Raw genomic sequence first — 13,256 nt, forward strand, 5'->3', positions numbered from 1 at the left:
AGCCCCCCTCAGCCTCCCTCAGCCCCCCGTCCCTCAGCTCCCTCAGCGCTCTCAGCCCCTCAGCGCCGCGCCCTCAGCCCCGCCAGCCCCCTCAGCCCCGTTCGCGAAGCTCCGTGTCCCGCCGTTCCCCTCATGCTGTGGGGATCCGTGTGGGGTGTGTGTGTGGCAGACCCCCGGGGGTCAGGGGAAGCCCCCTCCGGCCGCCTTTAGCCCAGGCAGCTAGCTCGGGAAGGACGGGGCTCGCTCGCCTCAGACGCCCCGAGTGAGGGCAGCCCCCTGCCGCCCCCGGGAGCTGCAGCGGTGGCCCAGGAGGTCGCGGTGAGTGAGGGGCTGGCAGGGCGGTTCTCGGTAGCTGAAAGGGCTGAGCGGCGCTGGGGGGTGCCTGGGGGGCTTGGGGGGCCGGGCAGCCTCAGAGCTTCCAAGTGAGCGCCTGTGAGGAAATGCTCTCCCGCCCCGGAGGCATGTGGCACCAGCATTTACTCGCAGTTTGCTGCCTATGTGTTTTTTCACCTGCCCATGAGCACATGCTTTCTGGTCCATACACACCCGCACGTTCCCATTCCAAAGTAATTTCCGATGTCACATTTGGCTAATTGAGCTCATCCAGGACGCTACGTGGAAGCAATTAAAACTGTTTTTGTCTGTGCAGTTCATGCCAGGGTCACACAAGCTGAGACATTTTTGATAGATACATCTTCGTGCGAGCATTGATATTTGCTCCGTTTGTTTTAGTGCATCTCTGCATTGCTATGGCCTAACCATAGCCTCTGTGCTCTAGAACTGCAGGTTAAATTTTGGAGTTTCTTTTTTTCTTCTTTTTGTGGAAAAAAAAAGCAATGAAATAAACATTTTACCTGTTCTTAGATTTCCATTGTTGAGTACCAAACAAACCCAACAATCTGAAGTACCGTCTATTGCGTGTTACAAAAGAAGCTTATGGACATATTCACGGAGTTAATTCACATAAAAGAGATGTTAAGATAGCTGTACAATGACAATGCACATCTTTACACAAATGAGATTTTTTCCACTGACTTATGCATACGGAACTATGTTGATATAGTTCATAAGCTTGCACATAGGCAAATTTGCATATAGGCTTAGTTTGCTTGAAGCCAGCGGCTTTAATTTCCGTTTTGAGTGGCCAGACAATTATAGGCTAAGAAGAAAAGGGGAAGGAAAGAGGAGGAAAACTTTACCTGCCAGTTGTCTAACAGTCACTGTTTTACAAAGAACATTGAAAGTTCATAAATCATGGGTAACAGTTTTAAGGCAAGATTTTAATTATTGTTTGCTGTCACACTGGTATGTGATAGCAACCAGTGAGGAAAGCACACTAGATATCATGGGTGAAGATACACCATCCCAGGCTAAATTGTAGATGATATCCGGAATTGTCTTAGCAGCTGGATAAAATTGTTGAGGTGTATGCCTTCTGTGGTGAATAAAAGCACTTTGGGCTCTTCATTGATTTTTACTTAATGTGCTATTTTAAAGTGCTGAAAGAATTCTAACTTGGAAGGTCATGGGGGGGAGGTCTCTTTTCTGAGTCTGTGGGCATCATGTAAACATCTTTAAGAGCCCCCAGGTACATAACTAATTTCTTGGGTATAAAGAGTTTCAGAAATTGTTCACGCACGTGACTGAATTGTGAAAAAGTGGGGGAGTCTTTCTTTGTGGGGGAGTCCTACTTATACTGCCTTCACCAGACATTCTGGCTCAATTTTTATTGTGGACAGAGTTTCAGATTATCCAGAAAAATCTATGCTAGCACAGTTTTGCTGTAATTTATATGAAGTGGTCTTAGTTTAGCAGACAGAAGTCAAGAGGCCTGAATTGGCTTTACTTGTGGAGCATGGTGCAGATTGGGGCATGTTGTTGGACAAGGTGGGGGAGGCAAGACAAGATATTTATAGAATGATTTATCATTTTGAACATGCGGGAGTGATGCTAAATTGTATTGAAGTTACCTTGAACTGTTTTTGAGAACAGATGTTTAAGGGTATATGGAAGTAATCAGAAATGACCAAACTACTGTGATTTAATGACTTTGTACACCTGTCAGCATGTACATGTTCCACTGCTGCAGCTCATGTACTAGAATGCTCCTATTGCAGAGGAAGAGTCAATATGTTGGCATGTATGATTTACAAGTTGTGGTCAGAGGCAAACACAGATAGTGCCCCAAAGAAAACTTGTAGCTGTATAAGCAGATGTCAACAGAGTTAACAAAGCTCCGAGATTCTGTCTAAAACAGGCAGCTAACTTAGTTCACACTCAACTTAGTCTGCCAACTGGGTGTAGACTAGACATACTGTTATCCCTGCCAAGACAGGGCCTTTAAGCTTTCTCGTTTTCCCAAAGTGCTAGATTCTTTGTTAGAAGTGTGTTGGTACAGGAATCAAAAGAGGAACTGATTTGAAAAACCAACATTATCCTTTCTAAATATCTGATAATTAAATCATTCTTCTTACAGATTTTTGGAAAACACAAGGCAGTGCTGAACAACTGTAGCTCTACGTTTAAGTATTATGACAGTGAAATACCGAGCAAGAGAGAACATTCCAAGTGAGTCCCAAAATAGAAGGTAGTTAAGTATGTAAGTCCATGAATTTAGCATTATATGGAATCCTGAGTTCAGCCCTTGCCTTAAAATATCTGAATGCTTTTTCTTCAGCCCTTATTCTGTTAGTTCATCCCCTGTACTCAGTTAGCATGCTAAAAAAGTAAAATAAATAGGAGGGTTGTCAGTACCATTAGCTAAGTTGCCTTTAATTATTTATTTTCTTGAGGTATTATTAAGGCCTTTGTCCCAAAGAGATGGAAAAGTACTGTGACTTCTGGTGTTCTAGTTTGACAAAGCATGCCTTAGAATCCTTGCACATATTACGGAACTAATTAGAAACATATCAAGGATACTGTAAGCAAAATCAAGGGTATTTTTTATATTAGGTCTAACTAGTCCTATACATTATCTAAGGAAAAGCATGACTTCACTGAGTGATGCAGAAATTAGGATGGAAGGTTTGTGAAGAACAGCCAACAGGTGTAATAATTATGTTATATTTACTGTCATCAAGACTCTACCAGGAAAGAAGTAAGTTTTCCTTTAACCTTTTGGTTAATGTCTTTTTAAATTAGTGTTGTATTCTAGAGGGACAACCATGTATAGATGTGTTTGGGTTGGCATTAAATGAAACTCTTGGGAAGGAAGAAATTAAATAGCATGCCATCTGCACCGTATCAGTAGGTGAGTGAGGGCACAACACTTGTAGCCCAGCCCACTAATTTTTAGACACAGAATAAGATCTAGAAATTAATGAGCTTTTTGATAGGGGAGGGGGTGGGGGGAAGACTAGCTATTTTTTTTTTTTTTAAGTAATATTGTTACCTGTTAAATAAAATCATTTTCCTTCCCTCCCTCTTCCTTCTGTTCACCGGTAAAGTGGGAATGCTAAAATTCACTGTACAAGTCTACTTAAGGATAACATTTTCTCTTGAGTTCTTTTGCATCCTGATGTTAGTTTTTTTTTTTTTTTAAAAAAAAAGCTTTTCAATAGTGTTAGCATGTGTTCTCCCTGACTTGTAGACATGGTAGCATTACTCTTGTATTCCCGTAGTTGGGAATCCCATCTAGATTGGATACTGTGAAGTTCTGGAGCTGTCAGGCACAGGAAAAATTAGATGGGAGAATGTATACAGCTTTGCATTTTTCTTTATTTTTATTTTAATAATCTCAGCCTGCAGATGTTTAAAGAATAGTATATTAATGAGGAATAGCACTTCTCACCTTCCGGTCTTGCTTCTCAGATCACTGTGGGGACAGGAGAATGCTTTGCATCAAAGAGCTTTCACTAATAATCCCTGCATTAAATTTAGAGTGAAATGTGTCTAGGTTAGATTAAAATTTGTGATAAAAATTAATTTAATATCATAATCTTTTTTAGACCAGAACTGGGTGGTGTTTAGTAATGAAAATGCCAAATGGTGAAGGGGAGGAGGAAGGTTCAGAGGTGTAATTTTATCGTGTTTAGCTTGAGATGTTGTTTCCTGTATTGAAAACTCACTTCTTCCACAGTATTTCTTAGAGTTAATCTGAATGAAGGTGAGTTATTTCTTAAAAGGAATTCCAATATTAAAAAAAAAAAAAAAAAAAAAAAAGGCATGAGAACTCTGAGGCTGTTACTGATATACCTCTGGCAGTGAAGAGGACAAGATGATGACATGTCCTAAGCAGAAAACTAAAATCGCTTTAAGTTTATTTAGCTCATCTGGTGCCTGCGAGTTTTGTGTTTTCTTAAACTATTCCTTTAATGCTCTTATAATTAAGTAGCTAATCTTACAACTTTTGAGCGAATTACTGTGATGTAATTGTAGCTCTGCTACCAGTTGCTGCACACTTTATAGTTAAAAATTGTCTGCTGGATTTACATACTATTACCCAGGGCTACATGTAGGCATATTATCACCTAGCAAAGCAGGCAGATGCCAGGAGGAGTGGAGTGCAATAGACATTATCTTACTATTATTTATTAATTCTGGACCCTGGGAAGACTAGCAGTCAGTGAGAAAAGAGTGCTGGAGGGGAAGGAGGTTCATTCCTGTTCTTCTTTTCCCTTCTCCGCTTATGAGGGAAACTCTGACTTACGCCAGTTAATGTCTGTGGAGAGGAAGTGCCCTACCTGTGCGGAACCAGCTGTAAGGTCAGACCATATTTCTTTAAAGGAGATCCACTTGGATTATTTGAAGTAATAACAAAATGCTATGTGCCTTTACATTAAGGCTATGATCCTACAAGTGGATCATCGTGGTGGATCTTTACACCTATGCTAAGTCCCAGTGATTCTAATTAAACTTGATGATAGGATCAAGCTTATCATACACAGTGTTGTTTCTGCAATGAGCTCAGCACAGATGGGCTCTGCGATTTTATGGAACCCAGTGAAGTGAATAGGGCCTGGTGCAGCATGAGCAACATTAAGGACTTATTTTCCATGAATGCAGGTAAGAGGTCAGTTCAAGCAAGGAAACTACACCTTTACTTTACTTCTGTCAGCTACAAGGATAGCTGATCTAAAATACCTTAGTTCATTACAAAATTAAAGCAAGGTGAATTTAAGAGTGATTCAACATAGGTTATGTTGGTATGAAGGAGACTGACTTTCAGAAGAAACGTGGGTGATTGTTACCTGAAGTTGTTGTGAGGAGACATTAGAAAACTGGGGCTCTGGTGGTGATCAATGCATTTTCATGTGTGGCTTTCCATAATTCTGTGATTCTAAAATCAAATTTTTACAAAAGGCTTTGCAAATATTAAAACAAACAAAAAAACACCAGCAAATTGAAATGAGCAAACTAAAAATCAAGAGAGTTTGAGAGTCATGATGTAGCTGAAGTCCCAGGCTGTGTTTGGAGGGAAGGGAAATATATTGTAAGGGGAGGAACTCAGGTACGAGGATCCCCAGAGAAATCTCCAGTGAGCAGAGGATCTGTACTTGAAAATCTGCAGTGGGGATGTTTCTGTTGCATGCTTCTGAGCTGGGATTTGACCCATCTTTGATGAGTCTGTTACTGCCAGCAGTGCTAACCTCCGCAGATCTGCTAGCAGCTCCCAGCAGAGTATGCAAGATACGGAAGGTTGTGTCCATTCTCCACTGCATGATGGTACTGACAGACTGGTCTCACTGTGTGTTGTGGAAGTTGATGTGTGTGGCTCATGAATTGTTGAGGTTGTATCCAGCCAAGTTTGATTTGGTGCTCTGAAATGTAGAGCAAAAACTGTGAGAAGCAGGCACTAAGTCCTTCGCTTGAGAAGAAGTACTGCTGCAGTGCCACATCTGGTGATGTAGTGGCCATACATCAAAGCTTGCTTTAGCTCTAATATGTTTGTGGGTATTATAAACAACCATGCCAAATGATCCTGAAACAGACTTCATCAGACACTCAGTCTTAGATGGTAATGATTTTTGGTCATGATTAACTTGATGGCTGTTTTTTTCTCTCCATGTCTTTATCTCTTCTCAGAGACAGTAGCCTGCATATGTAACGCTGTCAGGGATTGAAGTCCTAAGTAGTTATTAACTTGTTCTTAGTGTGCAACGTCTCTGAATTAAAAGGGTAGATCTATCTTCATCTAATGAACACTTAAAACAAGAGAGTTACCAGGCAGGTTTATAGCTGGCTTTAATTGTGTTCTCCGTGCTCATCAAATAAAAGGTGCCTTACATTACAAGGTCCACACAGTCCTTGCTCTGCTGGGATTGACATCCCCAAGAGAGAAGAGAGCAGGAGAGTTTTCAGAGGAAAGGACAATTGCATCAAACAATATAAAGGGAAAGATGCATTTGAAAAAAATTGTCATGCTGATACCAGATATGTTCCTGCTTCCCTCCCTCCCCATTCCCTCTTCTCCATTCTTCCCCTGCATCCCTCCAGTCTTTTATTCTCATATGATGGCAAGCAAACATACTCTCCTGTAATTTAGTGCAGCTTCAGATTGTTTTGATTCATGTTTTTCTGCTTTTGAACCCTATGGTTCAGACAGTGGCTGCTACAGTGTGTTCCACACGTACCCTTAATATGTTGTTGTTTAAACATCAGTAAGGAAGTAAGAGTGTTATTATTTTTTACATTTTATTTTCCTTTTTGAGTGGAATGGTGATAATAGAGGTGAGGCAGCAAAATTAATCACACATTCTGCTTCCAATGCCTTTTTAACTGGCGGTAACTGAAACTTTGACACATCTTTGGTGTTTTCAAAGATATTATCTCTTGCTTGGAGAAACTTGCAGGCATGTGATGCCTGAAAATACACGCAGTGTAGAAGGGCTCAGGTGAGATTTATATACTGCGCAGACTAGCTACAAAGTTAATTGTGGAGTAGCTCGGACTGAAAAGTGGTTAGGTATCTGAAAGAGAAACAACAATTAAGTTCATGTGCTTCTCATAATTTACTTAGATACATAGATGTTAGTGATTTTAGTGATTTTTTTAAAGTGTAATTAATTTTTCCTATAAACATGTGATGTTAGGATTTAGTCTGTTTTTTATATTATAGAGCAAATACTGGATATCTAAAGGACTAAACTGAATTAATTTCAGTTAAGTAGCTTTGAGATATCTCGAAATGCATGCACTGAAATCCCAGACAGTATGGCCTCAGATTTGAACCATTTATTGTAATCACATAACAAAATATATCAATAGAAATATAAAACACTTTAAAGTTGTTTTGCTGCCTAGCAGGTAGTGTGCAGTCAGTAAACTTGCTAGTAGTCTCATTTCTTGTTCAAAGAGGAAACTACTGAAGAACATGTGGAAAAATGTTTTGGAGCCTTGATCCATTTTCTGTATCTATGCTGTCAAGGAGCAGTCAGCCAGAGGCAAACACTGAGGTGGTGTTAATGGAGGAGAAGGCTGAAATATACTAGGTTGTTATTTGAAATGTGATAACCTGGATTTTCTTTACATTCATTGACCTCTTTGCTTGCTGCAATGCTGACATTAGTTTTAATGAAGGCAGCTCTTACACAAGTGTTAGAAATGTCTGTAACTAGTGGAATGCCTTATTCAGTGTGCTCTCATTCTTTCCTTGACTTGTGCTTTGCTTTTTTTTTGTTTTTTGTTTTGTTTTTCTATCTCTTCCCTTTCCCTCCCTCCTTACTGGAAGTAGTGCAGTGATGGAACAAAGCATGAAAATGAAGTGTAATAGTCTAAAAATAAAATAATAAGGCTTACCTTCCCTCTGTCCTATATTCTTTCTCTCCATCCCGAGATCCATCTAGTAGGCCAATCTTCAGCTACAGTGTCCTTAAAGTCTATTTGATTGAGCTAGGAGAATTTAGTTTAATTGGAGCTGAGAGTAATGTGGTCATAATAATGATGGAGATGACGGGACTATATCAATTATGTGTCCTCAGTATCTTTGGAACCATGACCGAATACTGTGTGACAGAAGTGTATAATTAGGAATTGCATAAGCAGCCTGATGTTTGTTCTTTTATTAATCATGAAAGATAATAGTAACAATTATTAGAAGAAAGCAACATGTCTAGACATTAAAAGCATGTATTTTCACCATGGACCTGAACCCAACAGCTAATACAGTGCCTATTTACACCTGCCATGAAGGTAGAAGTTAATTTAACATTAGAAAAGAGCAATAACAGGCACAGTAATAAAGCTGTGTATTGTATTCTGAGGAGGCACACAGACTTCAGATACAGCAAACAATAACTTGTTTTCATAGCATTCAGATTATCAAAACTTACTTTGAAAATATGAATATTTAGTAAGTATAATCAACAGAATTCATTTAAAAGAAAAAGGTGAAACTGAGGTCAGTAGGGGGTTTGCCTTTCACGGGCTGCCCTTAACTGTTTATTGCTTCCCCTTTTCCCAGCAAATCCTGTATTTAAGAAGGATTGTAAGGCCTATGTAATCATTGAGGATTTACTTCCTTTGGTGCCTCAGAACTGCATTTGGCAACAACATTGCTGTTTATTTTTTATTTTTTTAAACGTACATGTCACCTTTACAAGGTACAGATTGATGTTACCAGGAAGTATTTTTGGGTGCCAACAATTGTAAATTGTTGCTTGATATTTGAAACTTAGATAGACATAAGTTCAACTCTGGTCTTATGCTGACAGAAGGCACAGGCACTTCTGCAGGGATCTTAGGTAGGGCTGATATAAATTGAAATTCTGGATAAGAGGTCAAGAGTGTGTTTTTTTTTTTTTTTAATGTGCTGGTACAAAATCTTCTTAATTCTCAGTTCTGTTTTAAGATATAGAAGAACTCTAAGTACTTAATAGCGTGGAGGTTAAGACACTGCTTCCTCTGGTGTCAGTGGTGGATAGAGAGCATAATACTCTAAGAAAACTGCTTCATAATTCTTAATGCTTAATGTTCCTGAATATTACGTGGTGTAGATTGCTAGACAACTGGAATTAGTAGTTTAATTAAAGTGCTTGAGAATTTGAGTTCACTTCACATTTTACCAGTGTTTGATGTAATACAGGTAAAATACCAGAACATTTGTGTGTGTTCATATGCAGCTTTCTTACTTGCATCACCTACAAGGATGCAGTATTTCTAAGTGTCCTTAGCACAAAAAGGAAAAAAAAAATACATTTGTTAATGGCAAAGGTGTGAAAGGATAGGAACTTAGAGAATTTTCTGTATAAATGGAAATTTTAATATTAAATTGCTCCATCTAGTGGCAAACTGCTGAAGCTAATTTTTCTTAGTGATTATTATTCCTTAGCGATTATTACTCCTTTTAAGAATTTCAGATGAAGTTCTGCTTTTCCCTGGGAAGTCCTCTGCCAAGGGAACTTCACCTGTGACACGGTGCAGACCTTTTTTTTTTTTTTTTTTCTTCCAGTTAGTTCTACGGAATTTTCCTGTTTACTTCAATGGAAGCAAGCCTTATGTGCCCATCTGTCTGAAGTGCTTTTGAGAACTTTGTCTTAGTACTCTTGGTTTGAACTCTTCTTGGGGTGGGAGGGCAAAGTGGGAAGCTGGATTGCATAAATAATTAATACAATAAAGTTGAAGTCTCTTATTCTTTGACAAAGAATTAAAGTACACAATGAATCGTGTACTGAGTACAGTGTGCTGAGATACGTCTTGCATTCTAACATGAAATAAGTTTCTGCGGCAGATTGTTTCATTCAAACCTTAACTGGTATTGATATTGCATTTTTCATAATAATAATGAGCTAATTGAATGGTTTGTTAATGTCAATATACTTTGTAAGCAATTGGAATTCTTTTGCCAATCAAGGAGAAAACCCCTGTGTTACCTAGTCATAGGAAAATTCAAAAGCAAAATGTCCAAGGAAAGGTTCTCTGATGCCTTCTTCCTTTGCAAGCCTTGAAAAAACACATTCTCACAAAACTGAAGGGAGCTCTTGAGGAGGCTTGTGTATTGCCCTCAGCCCACTGCTGTGATCCCTTGTGCAGCTGGCTTTAGAGAGAACTCATGCACTTAAGAATGCAGGATCATTGAACAATGAATCAGTTTCAGGGTGGTTGCATGGTATTGTTTTTGTGTTTCTGAACAGAGCACAAAACTGTGCAGCAAGCAGCTGAAGTCCTGCTGAGAAGCAAAAATATTTAAAAACAAAAAGGAAGAAAATGGAAAAGTACTAACATAGTTTAAAAACAAAAATTGCAAGTCTTAGATTAAATATATATAACTGTTTGGGAATATAACAGATGCACTGAACTTGCTGGCACCCTATGCTTTACTTTTCTCATTCATTTTTCAGTTTTGGTTAATCTGCTACATAAATAATGTATACACCTTTAATTTCCTGGTAGATTAATTCTTATTTCTCATCCAAGTCTGAATACTCCTTTTAGATTAAGAAACTGTTCTCAACACTGGAAGAGTTGCAATTTATTCCAAGACTGTTCCATTATTCAAGTGAATAATGGAACATAAACTTTGTAGTGCACTTTCCCAGACTTCCTCTCCCCAATTAGTTTGGTCACTTAAAATTGCAGATCACTGTTCCTATCTTCCTTTCCCAGGCAAATGAACCCATTAAATATCACAATTGCATAACTTCCCTACATGCTAACTAAAGTTTCCTTGCAACATTCATTTTAACCTCAGCTGTACACTTTTGGCTGAACTTGAGTCTTTGAAATACAAGGCAACACATCTTGATAATAGTACATGAGCAAGTAATTAACATTGCTGTGAATTGGAATGGCACTTTTCGTCTTCTGCTTCATACATAGCTGAGGTCTTGGGCAATAAAGCCAATTAGGTGAACCCCATCACCCCATCTCTCCCTTTTTCTAATGACTGATGGATTTGGGGGTACTCTTTCTGAAGTGTAATTCTTGCAGGTACTCTGTATCAGGGTTGCTGAGAATGAGTTATTTCCTTGGTACTGGAATCTACAGTAGTACTGACAGAAAACCAAACAAAGCTTTGGCCTTTGTTCCTCCTTCTGTTCGACTGGGGAAACAGACATAGCAGCAGTTCAATTATTATTATTATTATTATTTTTTTTTTAACCTGGTGGTTTTCAGGGTTCAGGGGAGATGGTTGGGTATTAAAGGGCCTGCATATGTAAGAAAAGAAAGTGTGCTGTTTGAATACTTAAATTGTTTGAAATACTTTGAAATTCACAAATCAAAGACAGTTTAGTCTGGAGTTGACTTTTATCCAGTTTGTCACATGAAATTGTTTGATCCCTTTGCATTAATCTTACAGGAATTTGATAAGTATTGCTAATTCAGGTATGTATCCTGTCCCCTGAAAATCATTTGATGTACAGAATTGCATGTTTTTAGTGTCTTTGAACAATGTCTGCATTGGGAAATGACAGTAATATAGGAATCATCTTCTCTTCCAAGTAGTTGGAAACAAGTTGTACTTTTTGAGATGTGAGGAGTTTCTTGCCCTGATTCTTTGGCAATTTTGAAAGAAGGGTTTTGTGTTAATACTCTCTAGCCATAGATTATGCCATTGTGTCAGCATAACATTTGAAAATGGTTGTGTATTACCCATGTTGAATCTGTTATCAAGATTCACTTGACAAGGTTCCGTCTTTGTATGCTAGAAACCCAGTTCTTACATTCTCAGAAGGGAATTGTTAGGCAATATTCGACAGTAGTGGTAGTAGTGCTTTATGGTTCAGCTAACCAATGCTGAAGTTTTCTGTGTTTTGCAGATGGCTCGTTTCCATGAAAGAATGTATCAAAAGTTTGGAAGTGGAACATCTGAATCAGAATAAAGCATTCTTACTCTTTAACAGGTGGAATCACATGATACTGCATTGACATCCCTATGCATCCCCATGTAGAAATTCCTAAATTTCTCAGCTTCGTCATAAAGATAACCAATAAAAAGGACTGCTCAAGTATAGAGCAGAGAAGTGGCTCTTTACTTGGCTTTTGTCAATACTTCTTTAATTTCCTGTTTCCATTGCTAATGTGAGCTTCTCACTGTTTCACTGAACTGTTCATGGCATCCTATTTTCTTTAGCAGAGTTGCATCACAACATTTATTGTCAGACATGTGGGTAGGACATGGGTTACCATATGCAAGCTGATTTGAAATAGAAAAGAACAAAGGATTGCAATGAAGGTAAACATCTACTAATGTATTTCACACTGCTTTGCAGGCTTACTATTAGATTTGTGTGCTAGAGCGTGGAGTTGGCCTGGACATTGTGGATGGCTCCTTGTGGACTGTAGAGAAGTTTTTGAGTACCAGTATGTGTAGGGAAATTAGTTTTTCTAAGAAATATTGTAATTCTTAAATATGCATATATATTTCCTTTGAAACTTCAGCTGCTGATAGCTGTAGTGTGATTTTTATTTATTTATTTTGTAGAAGCTCTTTGAAAAAGGAAATTTGGTGGACTAAGCATGATGATCATGGAAATATCTGGTTTGGAGAAGTGTTTTGAAGAAGCATCAATATCTGAATTAAGTCAATGAAACAAATAAGCTCTACAAAATACACAAATCTCTGGGAAAATCTACTGACCAACTTGCCTAAAAATAATTTACTGTTTATGTTGTTACAAGTGTGTATGTGTACACACTAGAGAGGGAGAGAAGATGGGGCTTACAAACAAGAAAAGTTTGTCATCAACATAGTCAGTGGAAGCTGCAACAGGAAGAAAGGACATGTTTCTGAACCACGCAGGCCCTCTTAATAGCACTTTTCTGGAAAAATTCTACACAGTGCCCCCAACATGCAGGAGATGGCATTTAACCTTTGACTGAAGCCACCCCAAAAAGCCTTTGTGAGAACCAGGGCAGAGAAATATGTACAGATAAAGCTACATGTGCATCAGTATGTCTTCTGCAAACCAAAGTTAAAGTTTTGGAATGAAGGTATTTGAACAATCTGGGGGAAGGCTGAAAAGCTGCATCATATGATCTTCTCTATCTGTTAAAAGGTCACAGATTTGAAATACATTACAAAAATGTGAAAAGGCAGTATAGCAGTCCAATAAGGCTGAAGAAATTGCACCTAACTTACTGAGAAGTAGAAATACCTGTGACTTTCTAGTAATGGGATTGTTTCCTAAGGCTGATACGATGCTTTTGCCAAGAAGGATAAAGAGATGATGTTTAACTCATCTTTAGAAGAGACCTATTTCAAACTATGTGATACCATGTTCATTTGCCATAAGACAATAATTGCTTCTGTACATGTCCTTCTACACATAGGTCTGCATCATGAGTATCATGTCACATTCACATTTTTTCAGTCTGTT

General features: G+C 38.6%; 1 long non-coding RNA gene across 1 annotated transcript; it reads left to right on the forward strand.

The window, feature by feature from the left end:
• Positions 1-109: 109 nt before the first annotated feature.
• LOC118170863 lies at positions 110-9,354 on the forward strand. Its single transcript, XR_004752900.1, has 3 exons — positions 110-2,568; positions 7,367-7,430; positions 9,289-9,354. It is a non-coding gene; the product is annotated as an uncharacterized LOC118170863 (long non-coding RNA).
• The last annotated feature ends 3,902 nt before the right edge of the window (positions 9,355-13,256 follow it).

The sequence above is a fragment of the Oxyura jamaicensis genome, chromosome 8, assembly GCF_011077185.1.
Source record: "Oxyura jamaicensis isolate SHBP4307 breed ruddy duck chromosome 8, BPBGC_Ojam_1.0, whole genome shotgun sequence".
NCBI classification, from domain to species: Eukaryota; Metazoa; Chordata; class Aves; order Anseriformes; family Anatidae; genus Oxyura; species Oxyura jamaicensis.